Source organism: Bombina bombina, chromosome 2, assembly GCF_027579735.1.
Source record: "Bombina bombina isolate aBomBom1 chromosome 2, aBomBom1.pri, whole genome shotgun sequence".
Lineage (NCBI taxonomy): Eukaryota > Metazoa > Chordata > Amphibia > Anura > Bombinatoridae > Bombina > Bombina bombina.
Window position 1 is genome coordinate 1,099,056,467 of NC_069500.1, and position 24,695 is coordinate 1,099,081,161.

Genomic DNA, 24,695 nt, shown 5'->3' on the forward strand with positions numbered 1-24,695 from the left:
ATTCACTAATACAAGCTCTTGTTGAATATGATAACAGCCAAATCACACCAGTTGAAGTCTCAGGAGAGATGTCTGCAGCTGTGGGCGGTGATTCATCAGGATCTGGGGATCCATTGGACTGTTATTTGCAAACTGTTCTTAAACATATGGGCTCAGTGGATGCAAGTTTGCGCATGGAACTGATTACAAAGTTTTATGAAAGACAGGCTACTGAACGACAGGCTGCCGTGGCTGAGAGGCAGGCGTATCTGGCAGCTGAGAGACAGGTTGCTGAAAGACAGGCGGCTGAATGACAGGCGGAGAGAGAGCATCAGCTACAGCTTGCACGGTTGGAGAGAGGGATGGTCTCACCTGTTAGTGAACCTAGAGACCCCCCTGCTCCCAGAGTGCGTGCAGAGAATTTTCCCACCCTGGAGAAAGATGGAGATGTGGATGTATTCCTGCGTAGCTTTGAGAAAGTTTGCAGACAGTTCCAGTTGCCAAGGGAGCAATGGGCCAAGTACCTTACCCCTGGCCTGAAAGGTCCTGCACTGGAGGCTTTTGCTAAACTACCCCCAGAGTTTGATCAGGACTATGATTCCATTAAAGCTGCACTACAGAGGAGATACAATCTTACTCCTGAGGTGTACAGGAAAAAATTCCGTTCTCTGCAGAAAGGTTTGTCAGAGAGCTATATTACAGTTGTTGGGAACTTGAGGACAGCCTTTAAACAGTGGGTCAGAGGATTAAAAGTTGCCACTATGGAGGAGCTGGAAGATTTGATTGTGAAGGAACAGTTTATGCAGCTGTGCCCAGCCGGAGTTCAAGAATGGGTTTTAGATCGGAAGCCCTTAACAGCATTGGAAGCTGGCGAGATGGCTGATTTTTACACGGCTAACAGGTCTCTAGAGAATGGGAGGAAATCCTTTTCTAAGGGGGGATCCACCTGTAAAGGAGCTGCTGCACGACCCCCCTTCACAAAACCTGCTGTGCCTTTATCCAGTGTTTCTGCTCCCTCTGGGAAAGGAGGGGCAAGTGTTGCATCTGGGCAGGGGGATACCCGCAGATGTTTTGTTTGCAACAAAGTGGGCCACATCAGCTCCACTTGCCCAGAGAGGATTAACTTGGGGCAATCAGCTGGAGGAAGTAATCCCTCAGAAGTACCAGCATCTATTTTGTTTGTTACCTGTCCAGAGGAAAACAACCATGAGAACTTGCAACCTGTGACTGTTGGAGATAAGGTAACCCTAGGGCTAAGGGACACAGGTGCAGAAGTGACTATGGTGCATCCAAAGCTAGTGAACTCTGAGAACATTATCCCTGGAAAGACTCTAGCAGTTAAAGGGATTGGGGGAATGAAACTTGCAGTGCCTATGGCACGTGTATATCTTGATTGGGGAGTGGGGAGAGGTTTAAGAAATGTGGGGGTATCTGAAAATATTCCTAATGATGTCTTACTGGGTACTGATTTGGGTAGATTGTTATCTCTCTATGTGCCTGACAATGCTACATGTGACCTAGTGACATTGGTTGCAGACCCTTATGTGGAAAGGGCTGTGTGAAAAAATTCTCAGAGACATTATGACCAGGAGGGAGGACAGCGTGCATGTGTGCGAAGGGCTGTGCCTGAACTGGGGGTGTCTGTGCTGAGAGGTGACCATGTAAGAGGAGAAACTGATGGTGGAGAAAGGCAGATAGACTGTGTGGGTCTGTCTGTGCCTGAACTGAGTTTACCTGTACAGGGAGAAGCTGTTTGTGAGAGAAGGCAGATGAGGGGTGCGTGTCTGCCTGTGATTGAATCAGTGGATTCTATAGAAGGAGGTGAGATTGATGGGGGAGTGAATGACTGGGTGACTGGGCCGCTGGATGATGTGTGCCAGTCTCTGCCAGGGACAATTCCGTACCCTGTGAAAAGACACAATAGTTGGGATAAATGGCAGAAGGAAGATGTGTGCTTGTCTGCACCAGTGTCAAAAGGACCCCAGGTTCTGTGTGATTATGCAAAGTGGCAGACTGACTGTGAGAGAGAGCAGGGGGGGCAAACTAGCCCACTCTATGACAGAAGCAGCAAAGCCACAGATTTCAGACTGTGTGGGGGAGGAGGGTACAGGATACTCTTTGAGGGACCCCCAGAGTGAGTGTGAAAGATTGTGGGTGACAGAGACCCCAGTAACCTCAGCTGTGACCTATAAACAGACTGCACAGGCTAGGGGACAGAGACCGACACAGACTGCAGGCACAGGGGGGAGGAGTACAGAGAAGTGTATTTACACAGCCCCACAGTACCATTCAGCAAATACACTGATAGATGTGCAGCATCAGTGTCCCCAGCAGATAGAACCCACAGTCAGGAGGAGGGGGGCAGTTAGTCAACCCCCTACCAACCATAACAGAGTGCAGGAGTACAGGAATTCTACTCCAGTGGGAGGGCAAGAGCCTATGGTAGTTAAGCAGCAACTGACAGCACACAATATGTTTAGAGAGCACACCATAGGTAGCCAGACACTAGGTTTCACAGGCATCTCTGTAACAGGGGATGATGTGTTATTCATGGATAAGATGCAAACCTTATTGGGGGAGGTACCTGCAAAACCCAGAGATGCCATATTCACACAAAAACAGTTGCAGGAGTTTACTGCCAGAGAGGGAGTGTGTGAGATGGTCCATAATGTTCTTGTACTCACGCCCATGAGACAGAACAAACTAGAGGCTGCATGGGAGGGGCCCTGCAATATATTCAATCAGTTGGGTAGAGCAACTAGTGTGTTACTTTGAAAAGGAGGGCATCCTGTTGCCAAAACTGCTAGGTGCAATCTGTCTGGCAATGGTGTTCTCACCGCAAGGGGAAGCTCCTTTTGATACGCATCGGGAGTGGCTCGTAGCCATCCCCTTTTGCGTCTCTTATTGGGGGAGGTGTCACAAATATCTCAGGATTCAGCTGCTAAGGAGTTAACTTTGTGTAGCTTGCACTCAAAACAGTTATTTGTTTTCAAGAAGAATTGTGTTTGTATTTTCTTTGAAGTGCCAGAACCCCCTAAATAGCCACCAAATGTTAGTGTGTATGCATTGGGTCATAAAGTCACTGAAACTCTTAGTCACAGAGAAACACAGGATAAGGTTTATGGCTTAAGCTGTCAATAGAATGCATGATGTAAAACAGGCCCTTCATTACAAAAACTGACCAGGTCACTGACAGGACATTGGTATATTATGTACATATGTGGGTTAAAAGTGTTATACCCTTACAGGCAGATAAATATGACAACCTATGGCATATTTGATATCAAACCGAGTTTCCCAATAAACCTAAAAGGTTCTAGACATGTAAATATAGAAATTTCTTACCTAGCAGAAAATATACTGGATTGTATAATTTCAGGCAAGAAATTAGTCTACTGAAGGTCCTAAAGACAGGGGGGTTTCTTAGCCCATCCAGGAGGGTGTGGTTAAGCAACATGATCTCTGAAAAGTAGGTTTAAGAATCTTATTTCTCAACAATAAGATTGTCATTCTTACAAGGGGAGCTACTGTACAGAAGTAAGGAGCCATCATTTTCATGCCAGCCCCATGCCAGGATTTATAGTTTATTGTGGGTGACATTGGAAAGGGAGTGTTGGGCATTTCTCTTACGTCTAGTACAGATTAAGGGAGTGCAAATTAACTCTTGCACCCACTAAACTGAATCACAAGCTTGCCTGGTGTGGCTAGATTGTAACCTATAGGTGACAGAAAAGGGGGCTGAAAACCCTTTCTGTGCCAAATAAGTGACCGACGCAGGGTTGGATAACCTTGGTTCGTCACAGACAGTCTATTCCAGAATTTTTATTGTTTAAAAATATAGATAATCCATTTATTACCAATTCCACAGTTTTGCATAACCAACCCAGTTATATTAATACACTTTTTACCTCTGTGATTACCTTGTTTCCAAGCTTCTGCAGGCTGTTCTTTTGACAGACATACATTTTAGCCAATCAGTGCTGACTCTTAAATAACTGCACAGGACTGAGCACAATGTTATCTATATGACACACATAAACTTACAGTGTCTAACTGCCAAAAACTGTCAAAATGTCCTGAGATAAGAGTTAGTTCAACGGCTTAGAAAATAGCATACAAGCCTACCTACCCTTGATGATAAAAGTAAATTGAAAAGTTGTTTAAAATTGCATGCCCCATTGGAATCAGGATAGTTTCATGTTGTCTAGACTGTCCCTTTAAGGTTAATCCCGAGCCAAAATACCAGGCAATTCCTCTTTGAACAAGGAACACTGCTACCCCAGATGGTCACTTTGGCCTCGTCAGTGAGGTGCAATATGTATTTAGTGAATTTTTTAAACTTTCCATGAGATAATAATTTAATGGTTAAATTCAATGCTCTATATTGGTTACCTCCCTTTTTTTATATTTATCAGTTTTTTTGAGAGTTTGGTAAACACTAGCACTATTTTCAGCATCTCTTGATACCACTAGTATTTAGTAACTATCAGGTAGATTACAAGTTATGGGCGCAACGGGGTGTGAAACGAACACAACAAAAGTTGGGTTATTTCCCACTCCATTGCGCTGCCATTACAAGTTTTCAAACAGCCGTGCGTGCAATATGGTTGCGTTCAGCTCCATACCGCAAAAAATACAAGCACTGTTTTGATGTGCTCGTGCATGCTTTACCCATAGACATCAATGGGGAGAGTGGGTTAGAAAAAACCTGCGATCGCGGAATGAAAAGCTCCGTAACGCAGCCCCATTGATGTCTATAGGGAAAATAATTACGTTTAAACCTAACATCCTAACATAAACCCTACGTCTTAACACCCCTAATCTGGCATCCCTGATGTCGCCGACACCTACATAAAGCTATTAACCCCTAATCTGCCACTTTCGATATCGCCAGCACCTAGATAAATCTATTAACCCCTAAACCACCAGCCCCACACATCACAACAACCTACATTAAACTATATTAACCCCTAAACCTTACCGTAACCCTAAACGTAACCATAACCCTAACTAACACCCCCTAACTTTAACATAATTAAAATAGAGCTAAATTAAAGTTACAATTATTAACTAAATAATACCTATTTTAAACTAAATACATACTTACCTGTGAAATAAAACCTAAGCTAGCTACAATATAACTAATAGTTATATTGTAGCTAGCTGTTAAAGTCAGCCAATAGAATTTCAGTAGCTCTCATCCTATTGGCTGATTTGAACAGCCAATAGGATTTCAGTAGCGCTAATCCTATTGGCTGATTTAAATTTCCAAAATAAAATTAGCCAATAGGAATGCAAGGGAAACCATTTTGAAAAGGCTCCCTTGCATTAAAGATTCAGTATACGACGGCGACCGTATGAAGAGGATGCTCTTCACCGGATGTCTTCAGGATAGACCCACTCCGCACCGCCGGGATGAAGATAGAAGACACTGCCGGGATGAAGATAGAAGATGCCGCCTGAATGAAGATAGAAGACGCCGCATAGATGAATGAAGACCTCGCCGCCTGGATGTCCGGACTTCAGAAACTGTAAGTGAATCTTTGGGGGTTAGTGTTAGGACTGTTAAACTATTTTGGGTGTTTTTTATTTTTTTATTTTAGGGTTCGGGTATTTCTTAAAAGAGCTAAATGCCCTTTTCAGGGCAATGCAAAAGAGCTAAATGCCCTTTTAAGGGCAATGCACATACAAATGCCCTTTCTAGGGCAATGGGTAGCTTAGGTTTTTGTTAGTGTTAGGTTTTTTTTATTTTGGGGAGTTAGCTGGGTGGTGGGTTTTACTGTTGGGGTCTTTGTATTTTTTTACAGGGAAAAGAGCTGTTAAACTTAGGGCAATGCCCTACAAAAGGCCCCTTTAAGGGCTATTTGTAGTTTATTGTAGGCTAGGTTTTTATTTTTTGGGTGGGCTTTTTTATTTTTATAGGGCTATTAGATTAGGTGTAATTCTTTTTTATTTTTAATCATTTTGTTTGTTATTTTTCGTAATTTAGTGTTTGTTATTTTTTGTAATTTAGTATTTTTTATTTTTTAATGTGTATTTTAGTTTTCTTTAATTGGTAGTTAGTTTAATTTTAGTTTAGAGACAGTGTCAGACAGTCATGCGGTCAGTTGCCAGGCATCCCCCTCACAATTTCCCGGTTCCCGTTTAGAGAGGCAGCACAGCAATTTCAATAAAATAAAAAAATAAAAAATTCTGGGGGTGTCACCCCCTGGAGGGTATCACCCCAGTGTGGCCCGCACCCCCCTAGTGACGACATTTTCACTAATAACCATTGTAGCTAAATGGCAAGAGATACCTTGAGTAAGACTGGGGTTTAGAGAGCTGGTAATGTATTACACCTGCACAGTTATATTGGGCCATATAGATCCCATATATAGTTGCATCAATACGATTCTATGTCAATGAATTATATTTGAGTAGAAAATTCTCTGCCACTTTATAATTTTGGCAGTGGTTAAAGTGTTATACTCCAATATTGTGTACCAGTGTTGATAAAGATACTTAGTCAAGTACTTAATTTAATTCTACTTAGTAGCTCGATGAGCGTGATATTTGTGTCTAGTAATACAAATAGCTCATCCTATTATCACAGTTACTAGTAATCGTTATAGATGGCTCTGCCACTAGCTTATACTGAATTGTCCAATACAAGCAATACAAGTACTGAGTAGAGTTCTATGTGGGTGTATGAACTAAGGTCAAGTAGCTTGGTATATAATTTGTTGCTGGGGATTGGGTATTCTATATGTTAGTATGCTCTAATTCAGAGCGTTTACAGCGTACCAGTGCTATACCTTTAAGTATAAGAGTAACCCAAATTATCTTGCAGAACTCACTGTTTGCGCATATATCGCATGCGGTTGTAAGTGGTTTGGACACAATGTATAATTCATAGCTATATTTAGTGGATATAGAGCACAAATTGTAAAGCAAGAAATACTGGAATACAGAACTTTAGCAGTGAAATTGTCAGATCATTGAATCTATAGATTAGTAACCCTCTGTGTATCGCATTACTTAATACTGTTGGGTTTACCTAATTATATAGAGTTACATAGATACCTATACATAAATCATTAAAAGGGCATACAGTATATATATATGGTGTGTGCATAAATCCAAGAGTATTGCCAATAATAATGTGGCTGTATGTTACTACGTATCTAACTGAGTATCAGAGCAGCTCAGATATATCTGTCTCAGAGTTAGTGCTGTATAGTCTAGGAAGGGTATAAATTAACACACAGTACGAGCTCTCAAAATAACACCATGTATTCCATAAATACTACCATAGCCGTATTGAGATAAATCATTCTGTCATATGTTTGAGCATAGAGAGTAAAGAGTAATGCTACTCGTACCTTCAGGATGTCCTAAAACACAGGAGTTCCCTAGACTCCTCACCAGGACCCTAACATGTTTCACTGCTTTTCGGCTATTTGTATTACTAGACACAAATATCACACTCATCGAGCTACTAAGTAGACTTTAATTAAGTACTTGATTAAGTATCTTTACCAACACTAGTACTACACAGTTATATTTTGCAATACACTATAACCACTGCCAAAATTATAAAGTGGCAGAGAATGTTCTACTCAAATTTAAGTCATTGACATAGAATCATATTAATCCAACTATATATGTGACCTTATGGCCCAATACCGCTGTGCAGTTGTAATAAATTACCAGCTCTCTAAACCCCAGTCTTACTCAAGGTATCTCTTGCCATTCAGCTACAACAGTTATTAATGATACCCCTATAACCACACAATAGTGGATACTCAATACAGCATTCTAATCTTTACTCAGCATATTGCTGAATCGGTAGCACAGCCTACATATATCACTTCACGCTATCTCTACCTCAGGTCGTAATTTTAAATTAAACCCTGTTTTTTTTAGTTATATCTTAATAAAAGTTATATTTTAATTCATATCAGAGTATCTGATCCCAGAGTTTGGAGATAGTTTCCTTTTGAGTTTATATCTATATTTAATTTATTTTCTTTGGACTCTGGAGTGCTATTAATATTTAAATAGTGTTTTCAATGTGGGAGGGCAGCAGTTCAGGGGTTAATAACTTTATTATAGTGGTGACAATGTCGGGGAGCAGCGGAATAGGGGTTAATAAATTTTATTAGTGGCTGTGATGTAGGGAGAGGCAGATTAGGGGTTAATAACTTTAATATAGTGTTTGCGATGTGGAAGGGCCTCGGTTTATGGGTGTTAGTGTACTTTGTAACAGTTTAGTTATGAGTTTTATGTAACAGTTTTGTTGCGTAAAACTCATAACTACTGCTCTCAGATGGCGCTATGGAACATGTCGTTATAGGGTGTAACGCAAGTTTTTTAGCTTCACCGCAAAACTCATAATGGCTGCGCTATAGGAATCCCATAAAAAAAAAACGTCATTTTTACGAGTGCGGGACTGACGTTGCGTTACATGCTAGAAGGCTTGCGGTACAGCTATACCGACAAGACTTGTAATGGCTGCATTGCTGTTTTAACGCTGGAATAGCCATTTTTTCAGCGTTAAAACACGAACGCAAAACTCTTAATCTAGGTGTATGTCAATATATAAAACAGAACCAGAGAAATAAATATGCAAATTAAAAAAGAATACTGAATTTATAGACATTGAATAGTATACCAAAACTGAGTTTCCTTTTCATTTTGTAACAGACATGGTTGTACGTCAGCAATGACACAAACACTACTGGGAATTCAATGCAAAGAAAGATGTTTGTTAATTCTATCTGCAACATACAAAGTAAAGCGTGCTTCTTCAAGATATTTGTTGTATCATTTTTAAATCAAGGACATCTTTTTCACAGTGGTAAACGTGAAATGTTTTTAAAGGCCAGACTTAGCATAAAATCTATTGGTTGCCATAGATACCACTTACCACACAGAACTACACTATATATTAAACTGTGATTTTCTCTAGTCAAAAATTCAGCATTGTGAAAAAAAGCCTGTTGTTTTAAGTTCATTATTAAGGAAGCAATAAATAATATTTTATTTGTCACTAGTATGAAGGCATTCAACAAGGTACTTGATTTTATTATTCCAGAATTTGCATTTTTCAAAAGGATAATGTCACAATGAGCCCTTGTTTAGGAAATAAATCTTTTGTAAATGGAAACATTGGATCTCCTATCTTCTCATGTTGATGTACTGCCCTTTTAAGTCATTTCTCACCTGCATCACTTAGAAACCATTATAATTAAAATAGACTAAACTCTTGGGAAAAAGAGGTCTTTGTAGACTCAGTTTTTTTTCTTGCTTCTTTGTGGTACATATACAATTCAGGGTAGTGTTTAGTTGTATTATGTATGCTGTCTTTGTGGTGGATTCTGTAGAACTGAGAAAATAGCAGTCGTGGCCACAATTCAAAAGAAAGCTGTGTATTTCTTTTCACAGAGCTCTATGACCTCACAACTTTATTAATTAGATGTAATGTTTGAACTCTAATGATTAAATATGCAGCGTATTGGCTTGATAAACAATACATAAACTATCACAGGCAGTAGAAAGAACTAATACATAGTAATATATTTTCCTAGTACCCTGGGAAAAAGTAAAGCCTATTTTACATGAAAACAAACTTAAATGAAGAGAAGCTAGGAGAACTTGCTCATTAACGTATTTCTTGTACCTTAACAACAAGAAAAACACAACAAAGAGGATGATTTGGAAAAATAAAGGCGCTCTATGAATATCAACAAGGTGATGTGTGATACCAGAAACATTCTTGTGTTTTATTAATGGTTCGTCTCTTCTGGATTTTAATTTTAGTCTGTGAACTATTAGCAAATTATTCTTTTAAACGAACGATTGTATACTGAATACATACTGACTAGAAAAACAATAATTATTTACAATATTGATGCTTTAACAATCAAATTATTCTATTTTCATTCATAAGGTGGTGAGAGTCCATGATTCTTGACGTGTGGGATTGATTTCCTGCCACTAGGAGGAGGCAAAGATACCCTAAACACCAAGAGCTATTGACCCTCCCACCTCCCTGTACTACTAAGTTTTATACTTAGCCTCCCAGGAGAAGTTGAAGAATTAAGGTGTTTCAGATTATATGTTGAAAGGGGTGCTCAGACCTCTGTGAGACCCGTTAACCCCTTTTCTGCTGCAGATTAACTTGGACATAGGGGTGTGCAGAGTACTTGGTAGTGACACAGTATCTCCCTATGATATTTCAGTCACAAGCCTTCCACAAATGTCGCAGAGACCTGTCCTCCTCCTGTTGGGTTGTTGATGTACTCTGTTCCAGTATCCTCTGTTGTCACCTGTACAGTACTGGATGGGCTCTCTACTGCATGCAGCTTGTCTACAGCTGGTAAGTTCAGTGGAGTGGGTGCCAGTTCAGGTAAATACACTGCACTTACATAGTCTGCAGGCTATTAGTAGATACACTTAACAGGCATAGTATAGCCAAGGGAAAACTTTTCCCACACAGACTCACTTAATACTCCTTATATTTTGCTTTCTCCTTCAGATATCTATAGTAAATAAAAGGGGTTTGCTGACATTGTGGTCTGTGGCTGTATATTTATTGGTGTACCCTTTCTCCATACCATTCTCAGATATGCTGGGGCATGTGTAGCATGGGAGTTTTTTATGCATATGTTTACTGTACAGTAATGATATGCTGTGATACTCTGTCCCCACACTGTGTTTGTTCCTTGCTGTGCATGGACTGTGTGTGGATTGCTGCTCAGTGTTGAAGTGTTTGAGTATTTGTATTTTAACACAGTGTACAGTGCATTTCCACTGCATTATATTGTGTAACAAGGGTCAGAAAGGAATTTTCTACAGGGGTGCATGCTCTAGGTCTCTCAGTAAAGATTGACAGCCCTTGAGGCACACCGTAGTGAGATGGGTTGGTAGCATACTCCTGGAACTTCAGCATGGCTAGAGTTTGTATGGACAGGTTAATTCCCCCCCCCCCCCCCTGCATTTGCATGCTTCTAAGGAGCTGCTGGAAACAGTACTAAGGTCTGGCCATTAGCAGAGTGTGCACACCAATGCATTTAGTTCAACTGGAAGTGATTGCCTCTTTAGTTTAGTCCTGAGAGGCTTTCCTTTCAGTGGTGCTGGACATTAATCTTTCCTCGATCTTTGTCGGTTTTCTGTTGTTGACTGGCTTGTGTTCTTGATTTGAGTTTCTTCTTGAGTGCTAATTTGTTTCTTTAATTGAGTCATGTAATGTCCCATGCCTCTCTGATGCCTCCTATTTTTTTCTCAGAACCTGTCCTGACTCTGTTACCACTTCATATGTTCTGATTCCTACAGGGGCTTCGATGCTTGCTTTATGCCACTCTGCTCCCTTGTTTGTTGGAGGTTGTACCAAAACCTGTTCACCGACACTTAGAGGATGCAGGTCTTTGGCTCCCCTGTTGTACTGAGCAGCCTGCAGTGAGCATTGCTTCATGCACAGGTTTTGGTGCCTTCCTCTTAAACTCCCTCTTTATGACCTAGATTACAAGTTTTGGTGTATGGTGCGGTATGGCTATACCGCTGAAAAATGGGCCATTGCGCGTGGAATGGCATTTCTTCCATATTATAAGTTGTGGCGGTATAGCTATACCACAAGCGTTTTAGCCTGTAACGCAACTCACCATTCCACACTCAAAAAATAACTTTTGAGTGTGGGATTTTCATAGCGCCGTATTACAGGTTGTGCGTTCCGGCTAAAATGCTTGTGTTATGGTCTATACCGCCGCAATCCATTCTGCGATCTGAGACCAGTAGTTATGGATTTGGGAAAACAAAAATGTTTCACAAGGGGGCGTGTCCGGGCAGCGTCCATGAGCGGTCGCAATATCAGGAGCTCCTGCTTGCGAACCACTTAATCCACCAATTATTGCTGGAACACCGGATCATTATGGACCAAGAATTACTCAATCAAACACAGCATGCCCTGTGGATATTATAGCTCCAAATTCCAGTGTATACATGACAACAGAGCCCTGTTTCTGGACCTCTGAGGCCTAAGGTGGCAGCCTAATCCATACCCTTGGATCCTCCCTCTGCAACCTGGCTGGGTACAACATTTACTGATGACTGCCATTCCTCACTTTTATAGACCACTCGTAATAAGAAATGAAATTCCACAACTGGAAGCTGCTCAGATTCACATAGGATATGAATGCTCTTGATGCGGACTGCCTAGACATGATGATTTTGGTTGGCCTATATATTAGAGATAGAGTTACTCACATACATTAGACTGTTTCATTTTATTAGGTGGAAATGGCGTCACTCTATAAGACTACTACAGCTCAGTCCTACTATTTTATTATAAGGGGGATAGTAAAAAAGAGAGCACGTAGGCACTATCCATAATATAGATTTCAATTATACCAAAGGAGGGTTGGGTCAACACTTTAACTTGTCAGAGTCTCATTTATAGTGGTTAGAGGGCTGATATCCTCATGATTTATTCAGATGCAACATACTTAAAAGGAAATTTTATCGGCATATACTTAATTTAAGACAACTGCACCACGCCTTTGTTATAAAGCTAGATATCCCCAGCCTATGTACCCAGAGCACACCCAATAGTATATATGGTATTTTGGCAATCCTGGTCCTGTAGACTGCGGCTGAGTTTGTGGGCTGGATTCAGATATTTATTCTAGGGAAACATATATTTTATTGTGAAATATTCATTGTGTTCCGGGAATATTAGCATATTAGTTATGTGACTATTCACTTTTAGACTAGCCATGGTGGTTATATAGATGTTTCTGATGTTTCACCATAATAGTGTGCACTCACCTGCCATGACAACCTTCCACTCACTTCATATTTGAGGCTACCCTTGCTTTTCTCTCTATAACATCTCATATATTAAGGTTAATACTTTTATGTAATACTGGTCCCCTTATGTTAAATCTATATTTGTGTCCCCATCTGGAAATGATATACTTTAAAATTAGGCGCTCATTACTATAATAGTCTACAATGCATAACCACATACCTCCAGATACTATTATTAAGAGTGGCACAAGGGTAACTTCTATTACCGATAGACATTGGATATTATTTTTATGGTCCAAGAGCGGCCATTGCAGTAGTTGCGTAACATTTCATACTGAATTCTATGTTATCAGAGGTACAAGAGAGACCGTACATATCATTTAAGTTCTTCCCCTATACCATATGTTTTCACTAGGGTCTAAGAGGTTCATCTATATACAATATGTCTATATTTATCTGTTAATTTACCATGCCCAAGAGTGGCTTTATATCATTCTAGTTTACTCCCAGCGACTTAAGTTATTACACATAGGTCCAAGAGTGGCCTATAGATAATATGGGAGGCCTATATAATAAAAACATGAGGTTTCATTTATATATGACTAGTTTGAAATACTGATGAATTGGTCATTTTTTATTTTGCTTTTGTAGACATCCACTGCATTTATATTTTTAGTAGATAGGCATCCATCTCTTGCAGTCTCAAAGGTTAGTAACTTTTCTTTTTTTATTCCTGAGTCATAGCACCTACAAATGATATGCACACAGTACTTGTTTAGTCTCATGGCTAACGCCTGATTTATGTTCAAAACTGTATTGATATGGTGCCTACTCATACACATTTCTGTTATGTTGTTATCTATAAAAACCTCAATAAACATCTATGGGGGGAAAAAAAAGTTTCACAAAATTCATAACTAAAATGTTACAAAGTACACTAACACCCATAAACTACCTATTAACCCCTAAACTGCCACCCTCCCGCATCGCAAACACTATATTAAACTTATTAACCCCTAATCTGCCACTCACCCACATAGCCAACACTATATAAAGCTATAAACCCCTAAACCGCCGGCCCCCCACATTGCTACTACTATAACAAACCTATTAACTCCTAAACCGCCAGCCCCAACATTGCTAATACTAAACTAAACCTATTAACCACCCCTAAACCACTTCAAATGTATAATGCATGCATCAGATACTGCCCAGGGAAACCCTTCTATGGAGGGCTCTGTTGTGGGTTTGTTTGTATTTTTTTTACAGGTAAAAGAGCTGATTTCTTTGGGGCAATGCCCCGCAAAAGGCCCGTTTAAGGGCTATTGGCAGTTTAGTTTAGGCTAAGGGTTTTTTTTATTTTGGGGGGGGCTTTTTTATTTTGATAGGGCTATTAGATTAGGTGTAATTAGTTTAAATATTTGATAATTTATTTTTTATTTTGTGTAATTTAGTGTTTATTATTTTTTGTAATTTAGTTAATGGTATTTAATTAATGTAATTGATTTAATTGTAGTGTAAGGTTAGGTGTAAGACAGGTAAGGTTTTATTTTACAGGTAAGTTTGTATTTATTTTAACTAGGTAGCTAGGAAATAGTTAATAACTATTTACTAACTAGTCTACCTAGTTAAAATAAATACAAACTTAGCTGTGAAATAAAAATAAAACCTAAGATAGTAACAATGTAACTATTAGTTAATATTGTAGCTAGCTTAGGTTTTATTTTATAGGTAAGTATTTAGTTTTAAATAGGAATTATTTAGGTATTAATTGTAATTTTTATTTAGATTTATTTTAATTATGTTAAAGTTAGTGGTGTTAGGGTAAGGGTTACGTTAGGGTTAGGGTTAGACTTAGGGTTAGGTTTAGGGGTTAATAACTTTAGTATAGTGGCAGGGACGTTGGGGGCAGCAGATTAGGGGTTAATAAGTGTAGGTAGGTGGCGGCGATGTCGAGGGCGGCAGATTAGGGGTTAATAACTGTAATGTAGGTGGCGGCGACATTGGGGGCGGCAGATTAGTGGTTAATAAGTATAATGTAGGTGGCGGCGATGTTGGGGCAGCAGATTAGGGGTTAATAAGTATAATGTAGGTGTTGGCGATGTCTGGGGCGGCAGATTAGGGGTGTTTAGACTCTGAGTTTATGTTAGGGTGTTAGGTGTAAACATAACTTTTCTTTCCCCATAGGAATCAATGGGGCTGTGTTACGGAGATTTACGCTCCTTCATTGCAGGTGTTAGGCTTTTTTTTAACCGGCTCTCCCCATTGATGTCTATGGGGAAATCGTGCACGAGCACGTAAAACCAGCTCAAAGCAGCGCTGGTATTTGGGTGCGGTATGGAGCTCAATGGAACTCAACGCTGCCATATTGCCTGCTAACGCCGGGTTTTTGCAAACCTGTAATAGCAGCGCTATAGGGAGGTGAGCGGTGGAAATAACTTGCAAGTTAGTACCAAGCCGCTCATAACGCAAAACTCGTAATCTAGCCCTTTATTTGAAAAAGAAGGCATCTAAGCTAAGGAGCCAGACAATTTTTGGGTTCATTTGTAATTTTTTTATGTAAAAGAGCTGTTTAACGTAGGGCAATGCCCTACAAAAGGCCCTTTTAAGGACTATTGGTAGTTTATTGCTAGATTAGGGGGTGTTTTTTGTTTTTATAGGGCTATTAGATTAGGTGTAATTTTTTTATTTCGGATAATTTCGTTTATTATTTTTTGTAATCTTAGTTTTTTTATTTTTTTTGTAATTTTAGTTTTTGTTTTTTGGCAATTTTATATTTTTATTTTTTTTCGTAGTGTTAGCTTTTTTAAATTTGATTTTTTTTTTTTTTTTCGATGTGTTGGGTTATTTTAATCTTGTAATTTAGTTTTTTTATTTGTATTTTATTATTTTCTTAAAATAGTTATGTTAGGTTTATTTATAGTTTAATCTTAGGGTTTCTTTATTTCACAGGTAAGTTTTTATTTATTTTAAGATAGTTATATTGTAAATTTAATTTTAAGTTAGGGGGTGTTAGGTTTATGGGTTTATAGTTTAATTTAGTGATTTGCGATGTGGGGGGCCAGCGGTTTAGGGATTAATAACTTTATTATAGGAGTAGCGATGTTGGGGGGCAGTTTAGGGGTTAATAGGTTTATTTAGTGTCGGCGATGTCGGGTGCGGCGGTTTAGGGGTTAATAGGTTTATTTAGGTGTTAGCAATGCGGGTGTTCAGTGGATTAGGGGTTAATAAGTTTATTTAGTTTTGCCGATGTCAGGGGCCGGCGGATTAGGGGAATTTAGACTAGGGGTTTATGTTAGGGTGTAGATTTATAATATATTTTATTTTCCCCATAGACATCAATGGGGATTGTGTTACAGTGATCGCCATTCTGCAATCGCAGGTGTTTGTTTTTTTCTAACACTTTCTCTCCATTGATGTCTATGGGGGAAAGCGTGCATGAGCACATAAAGGCAGGCCTCAGGTTTTGTGCGGTATGGAGCTTATCGCACCAGATCGCACAACAAAAGAAGGTTTTTCAGTAACTTGTAATGACAGCACTATGAAGAGTGCGATACCGCTCATTTTTTTACCTTATTTATGCACCCGGTTTAGTGCACAACTGGTAATCGTGGAGTATGGGAGTAATAATTTGGTTCTTCGACCAATTAGTCTTTGAGCAGGTCTACACTCCAGACCCTGCATTTGTGTGTTGCAATGATCCAACGATGCAAGGTTAGAGTAATTTGCTGATAACTAAGTCTATTAGCCGTGTTTACTGCTGACTCCACTTTTCCCATTGCTACAAGGGTATCCAGGTGAAGAGGTAACCATGTCAAAGTCCCATTCTGTATCAAAGTTCTTAAACTCTGTTGCTATAACCTGGGGTCCATTATCCGAACATACAGTGTCTGGGATTCCATATCTGGCATAGTGGGCCTTTAACATTCTTATTACTGTGGTAGATCTTGTATCCTTTAGCTGATCACCCAGAAGTTAGAGTCATAATCCACTGTTATTAAATACTGCTTGCTAATGAAATGTGAACAAATATGTCCCAAGTTTTTCCCAATGAATGGCATATGTCACATTGGTCTATATATTTTTTAAACTGTGCATTCATTCCTGGCCAGTAAACACTCTCCCTGGCTCTTCCTAAGCATCCTTCCACACCTAAATGTGAAGAATGTATTCATGACATAGTTCTGAGTCACTACCCACTCTTCTTTAAATAAAACACCATCTTGTACACTCATTTCATCATGTATGTTGTAAAATGGCAAAGCATCCAGGGGTACTTGTTTATTTGCATGAGGCCACCCCCTTAAAACAATTTACTTCACTGCTTCTAATGCCTTGTCTTTGTCTGTACTTTGTTGTATGGCAACAAGTCTTCTATTTGAGATTTGTAGATGCTGGAGCATGTTTATAGTTTCAATTTGGTGTTCAACAGAGCCCTCCATAGAACCTTCTTGTAGGTAAGCCCTGCTTAATGTGTATTACGCTGCCAGAGATTTCCCTGGGCAGTATCTGATACATGCATTATATATTTGAAGTGGTAACATCTTACGATGAAGATATCTTGGTGCTTTAAGCAAGGATTTCTTCATAATGCTTTCAAGTGGCTTATGGTCAGATTGTACAACTACTCTCTGCCCAGACGTCAATTGGTGGAATTTTTCCATCCCAAAGAGAACCGCTAATAATTCCTTCTCTATCTGTGCATAACCTTGCACTGTCTCTGTCATTGCTCTGCTTGCAAAAACTATTGGCTGTTTTCTTTCCACAAGCACTTCTCCCAGACCCATGTATAACATTGTAGTTCCAATAATTCATATGGGCTATTTTACTTAAGTACAGGTACACTGAATATTTGACTTAATTTGCTCAAATGCCTCTTTATGCACCTCAGTCAACTCCCACACTGCACCTTTCTGGGTTAGTTGGCGCAGTGGTGCAGCAACATCTGTGTTAAACATCCCTAAAAATCTCTAGACTACTTTAACATCTGTGGGTCTGGGCATTTTTGTAATGGCTTTTACTTTGCTTGGGTCTGCCTGCAGTCCCTTTGCTGATAAAAAGTGCCCAATTTACGGCACTTCTGTTTTCCTGGATTTAGTTTAATATGTCTTTCTTTACAGCGATCTAACCATTTTCTTAACTATTGATCATAATCCTGAATGGCTTCAACCTCTGTATCTCCTCCTACAAATAGAATATCATCTGTAATTTTACTGATTCCTGGCAGCTCTTCCAAAGAATGATTTAGTTGATGCTGGAACACTTCTGGGGCAGGACAGATACCCATAGGCATTCAAACCTAACAGTATCTGCCAAAAGTGGTAGCAAAAGTGTTCAAATAACTGGATTCATTCTCTAATTCAATGTGTCAAAACCCACTCTTTAATCACACACTGAAAATATCTTTGCTCTTGCAAGATCTGGTAGTATGTCACTGATTGTTGGCAAAGGTTAATGGCTCAGTTTCAAAGCCAGTCTCTTGTGATGCTTCCCACAATACATACACTGTATTGTCTTGTCTGGGGTGACTGTCATTCTGCTGGCTGTTGCAACCCTTCCTGAGGTGGTCCCTTGTTTCCATCCCATAGACTGACATTGCACTGGTGCTGGGACTCTCTATAATCTTTAACCGTTTCTTAAGCAGTTCTAGCTATTTTTTCAAATTTTTCCAGTTAAAGGGACACTGTACCCAAATTTTTTCTTTTGTGATTCAGATAGAGCATGACATTTTAAGCAACTTTCTAATTTACTCCTATTATCAAATTTTCTTCATTCTTTTGGTATCTTTATTTGAAATGCAAGAAAGTAAGTTTAGATGCCAGCCCATTTTTGGTGATCAACCTGGGTTGTCCTTGCTGATTGGTGGATTAATTCATCCACCAATAAAAAAGTGCTGTCCAAAGTTCTGAATTTAAAAAAATGCTTAGATATCTTCTTTTTAAAATAAAGATAGTAAGAGAACGAAGAAAAATTGATACTTGGAATAAATTAGAAAGTGGTTTAAAATTGCATGCTCTATCTGAATCATGAAAGAAAAAATTTGGGTTCAGTGTCCCTTTAAGTCTACTTCTCTTAACAAGTGCTCTTTGAGGTTAGAATCTCTTGTGCCATTTACAATCCTGTCCCTTAATAATAAGACTCTAATATTTCCAAAGTTGCAAGTGGCTGCCAGTGTACGCAGCTCTGTGGCATATGCATCAATTCCTCCCTCTTCCCTCTGACTTCTTGAAAAAAAATTGTTATATCTTTCTACAGTCTCATTCTGCTATGGTTCACAATAATCATCAAATATTTTTCCCTATTTGTCCCTAAGTAAGTACAGAAACTGTTTTATCGTCATCTCTGGTAAGATCTGTGTATAGGATTATTTCTTATTTCCATTTCTTCCATGCCTGGGGTTTCCAGCAGCTTATTACTTCCAGTGGAAGTGATTGGTAAAGGATAGGCGAGGCAGGTTCCAGTTAAAAAGGTTCAGCAACCAATTTATTATAAAACCATAAAAGCTATTTAAAAACAGCAACCAAAGCTAGGTGGGGTATAGTGATAGACCCCCCTAAAAAATGCTACGCGTTTCTCAGCGCTTCAAATGCTGTTTCATCAGGCATACAAAATAGGGCTATGATTAGCCTTTAAATACATGCTTTACTAAAACTTTACCAATCAGAATAAACAGAAAAAGCACATGAGAACCACCCTCACACACAAGGGAGTGGTCTCTTCAAATTAACCCTTTGTTTGGAACACATATTCTCATCCAAAATATAAAAATAGGTCTATCTATAGTGTGTAAAATATTTGTCGTAAAGGCTTCATTGTGATCAAATATATTTGTAAAATCTTGAAGGTGTGAATACAGTGATTCGCTACTAGGTAGTGTTACAAGAATAAAGTGTAAATATAAAGTAATAGTCACTTTGTGTCATTGCTAAGATAAGTTTAATCAACTGAGATTCAAAGGAAAATAAAATAAAATAAATTAGACTGACCTGCCACTCTAATGGTATCGGTATCCTCTCAGTGCATCAATTTTTATTCATTGTGCAATGTTACAAAGTGAAAAAAGTGTTATGTTTCACTTTTTGAAGATCATAATAAAAATGTGCAATGTGAGAATAATATATGTGACAATCGTCATACTATACTGATGGTAATGTACCTTTCAAATATATATAGAAGAATCTTCTTCCCGATTTTGAGATTCATTTGTGCTGTGTCTTGTTGTTAAGTCTTTACGCTAAGAGACCCTGTTTACTTCCGGTCTCGTGACTATGAAGGGGGCGTGACTGCAAGTGTAATGTAAAATATAAAAGCATTAATAGCTACGCTAAATTCATAAACAAAAAGAAGGTCATATAAAGATCCCTAAATGGTGTAGATATATTATACATAGTGAACTGGCATGATAATCAAATGTGGACCTGTGATCCTAAATATAATGTGCACATAGTCGCTAATCTGCCAAAATATATCTGAATGTGTATAAGCGATATATGATACTAACAATAAAATAACATTATAAAACCTGACTATACAATATATAGTATAGTCAGGTTTTATAATGTTATTTTATTGTTAGTATCATATATCATTTATACACATTCAGATATATTTAGATTTTGTTAATTTCCAAAATGAAAATATTTCTATATATCTCTACATATTCTACATTCTAATTTGTACATTTCTACAAATTTATTTTGTTAATGACCTTCTGCCATATCAGTCTCTCTTGATTCTCAGTATTAAAGGGACACTGAACCCACATTTTTTCTTTCGTGATTTAGATAGAGCATGACATTTTAAGCAACTTTCTAATTTACTCCTTTCTTCATTACCTTGGTATCTTTATTTAAAATGCAAGAATGTAAGTTTATATGCCGGTCCATTTTTGGTGAACAACCTGGATTGGATTGGTGGATAAATTCATCCACCAATAAAAAAGTGCTATCCAGAGTCTGAACCAAAAAAAATAGCTTAGATGTATTCTTTTTCAAATAAAGATAGCAAGAGAAGAAAAAAAAATTGATAATAGGAGTAAATTAGAAAGTTGCTTAAAATTGCATGCTTTATCTGATTCACAAAATAAAAAAAATGGGTTCAGTGTCCCTTTAAGGATTCATTTGGTTACTTTTTTTTAAAACTTTATTTGCTCTGTCTAGTAAAAATAATATATACCATACCAAGTTCACATGTCACAAGATTTATTTCTGATAATTAAATACTGTACTATATGCTTTGATGTCAACACACACAATATGCCTTTGAATCACAGGAAACATAAGCATTGCTTTGACCTCATTCAGTTAGTGAAGGTTACCTCTTTCTGCAGGGTTAGTTGCTGGAGAGAATATGACCCCACTGTCATGGTGAGCAGAAACTGACCTGCATCTCTGCTATTTTATGACATTTCTTCCCATAGGGGTTTACAAAAATCAAGTCAAATCAAGCAGTTATTTTGACAAAAGCAATTCTGTCTCAGTCAGTGACTGTACAAATTACCACACAGGGAGAGAGGTATTTGTCACATGCAGTCATTTTCTAACCAATAAGAATGCCCTTCTGAGTGACTAGCAACCTTATTTATGAACAGACCTTAAATGACCTAAATATTTTTCTTTACATAGAAATCTTTGCCATGAGCACTCCCAATGTTGGAGTGGGTGATCTATGAGTGTAGTCAGTATTAGCTTCCCTATGATGGGGTACTTAATAGCAGACTAGTTTGCATACATAGCTTAAATGGATGAATGAGAAATGCTTAAAAAAAAAAAAAAGCACAGAGAAAAAACATAGGAGTTACTGCAATACCCTGGATTCAAATAAATCTGATTTCGAACACAAAAAAACATTTAGGTAATCATACGTTTCTATTATATTCCAATTCAAAAGAACTGCTTTTTGATAGTTAAAAAAAAAAAGGTTAAATTAGAAAAATATAGCACCAACTCTAGTTTAAAACGAAAAACGAAACCAATTATCAATCATCAATAAATATATAAATAAATGTGTTTATGTATATTCAAGAACTTTGATATTGTTTCTAATATCAATGAATACAATTAATGACAGATGTGTAATTTACAAATTGAGTAATTTAATAATTAACGTGTTTAAACTACACTTCCTCACAATCGTACATGACTACTTACATGATCACATTTAATTTGCAGACAAGTTTCATAGTTTAATTCAAAGTGTATTTTTTTTTTTTACTTAAACAAAAATGTGTTTATGCATATGCAAGAAATCATTGACTTTGACCACTCCAAAAGGCAAAAGTGGGTTTCAACAGCTTCAGGTAAGGGATATGAAAAGTCTAACAATTATTTTAAAGGCTTTAATTTCTTTTAACTTTATTTTTAATACCAGCATCTATTTTTTTCCAATGAAAACTAAAGGGGCTGTTCCATGACACAAATTATTTTGTAATGCACAGTTTATAATTTGTAATGGGTTTGATTTCCAAAACCCCGTGAAAATCCACCCAATTCAATTTGCAAATGAACTATGATTAATTGGAAAGGCAGACAATGTTTTTTTTATGGGGATTCTGGTAGATTTTAATAGACATGAACCATATTAAAGGGACAGTCTACACCAGAATTGTTATTGTTTAAAAAGATAGATAATTCCTTTATTACCCATTCCCTAGTTTTGCATAACCAACTCTGTTATAGAAATATTTTTACCTATGTAATAACCTTTTATCTAGTCTCTGCAGACTGCCCCCTTATTTCAGTTCTTTTGACAGACATCCATTTTAGCCATTCAGAGCTGGCTCACCTGTTATCTATATGGCCCACATGAACGAACACCCTCTAGTAGTGAAAAACTGTTAAAATGCCCTGAGAGAAGAGGCGGCCTTCAAGGGCTTAGCAATTAGCATATTAAACCTCCTAGGTTTAGCTTTCAACTAAGAATACCAAGAGAACAAAGCAAAATTGGTGATAAAAGTAAATTGGAAAATTGTTTAAAATGACATTCTCTAACTGAATCATGAAAGTTTATTTTGGACTAGACTGTCATTTTAAATAAAAAGGTATTAATTTACAAGCAATAATATAACAAAGTATACAAAAAAACTTCATATTTTTTCCAGAAAGATACAAATTATTACAACACATCCCAGCTGCAAATAGGGGGCATGATAAATGTGGGGGTACAGATGCTGGCTTTTGGACCTGATGCTAATAAAAGCTTGGATGGTCCTAGAGTGATTGATCTCCTACATCTTTGGAAGGCTGTGAGCACTAATTAGCAATACTCCGGAGGGTTGGGGCTCCGCTCCGGAGTTAAAAGCAAGCCAAGCCGCGAGAACCCACTCACTCGTCAGCCGAGTTAACCTCTATCGACATCTAGTAATACTTGGGCTGGGCCTTTCCCCCCAGCACTAACTAGGAGACTAGGTCGCACCTGGCCAAGAAAAAAGAACCTCCTACAATGGCGCGAATCTGCACAAATCCTTCCATACAATAGAGGTTGTGAGTAAAATCTCTTGCCGCTCCAGAGGCCTTGAGGGAAAGCTGCACATTAGACCCACGTGGCGCTGCCACGATTGAGACACAGACATCAAGGTCAGACCCTCTATGGATACACAGTGAGTAAAGATTCTGCAACTAACAAAACCACTGACTCTAACTAGTAAAAGTTTCCACTGACAGGAGCTATAATAGACATGCTTTGCCAACATAGAACTGTCAAGTATAATTACCCCTAGGCCCCACAGTGCAGCAAAAAATATGGGTGCTAGTTCAAGCAGAAGGGCAATGTGTTAAACCTCTCTACACCTACTCCTAAAACATACTGGGCCCGCACTCTTACCACGCTAAGGCCTCAAAACGCATATATTGTTATAGACCTGCTCTACCAACAAAGGGTCAACGAACATAACTACCTTTAGGTCTCACTGCACAGCAAAAAATTCTAGGTTCTATTTCAAGCAGAAGGGCAGATTGCTTAATTCTTTTACACTTACCTATACAACGCTCCAGTGTGCTTACCACATCAAGGACTTAACAAATACTGTATATTCAAAGTGAGTTTACACTGCACGGCTGCTTTGGCAAACGGATTCACACATACTGGAGGGCCTTGTCCTGCTAGATGACCTAATAATGAAAGTCATAGCTTGAAATGTGTGTGTAAATTAATTTAAACTTGTGTGGCCAGAATGCTATATGTGGGCCTCTTATTTCTCAAATAAACGTTGCTGTTAAGATTTCTTATTGGTTACTGATACTGAAGAAATCTGTTTCTGCGTTTGTACTGTATAGTTGTTTGGATATATTATCTGGTCTGGTTCCAGACACTTCAAAGTAAAAGCACCACTTTAAAAGCTAACCCAGAACAAGGACCCTGAGTCAACTTTATTAGAGAAAGTGATATCCTTGGAACAGTGCTCCCAAACCAAACTTTTTTTGACCTAGAGAGCTCAATGACCTCAGATTTAGTTACCACCTTAACACAGAGGCTTAATACCCTTTAAGACTCACTTACAAAGGCAATTAAGGGCTCGGTAGCTGAACAACAAAGATATTGGAGTGATTAGTGAGAGAATTGAAACCTTGGAAAGAAAACAAGAAGATCTTGCAATAGAACAGGTCAACATTTCTAACCATTGCCAAGTATTAGTTGATGTGTTTGATTCCCTAGAAGCTAAAATGGTGGACAGGGAAGATCGGTCTTGCCGTAACAATCTGTGGTTCAGGGGAATTCTAGACGAAGTTACAGCGTCAGACCTGGAAAAATTCCTCACTGAGTTTTGTGAGTATCTAAAAGCACCTCAAACCCAGAACATAAACATGATAAACAGAGTCCATAGACTGCCTAGGGGAAGAAATGTATCATCAGAAAAGCCAAGAGATGTCATTGCTCGATTACACTTTTTCACATACAAAGAGCAGATCATGAAGGCTATTTTCTCCAACCCA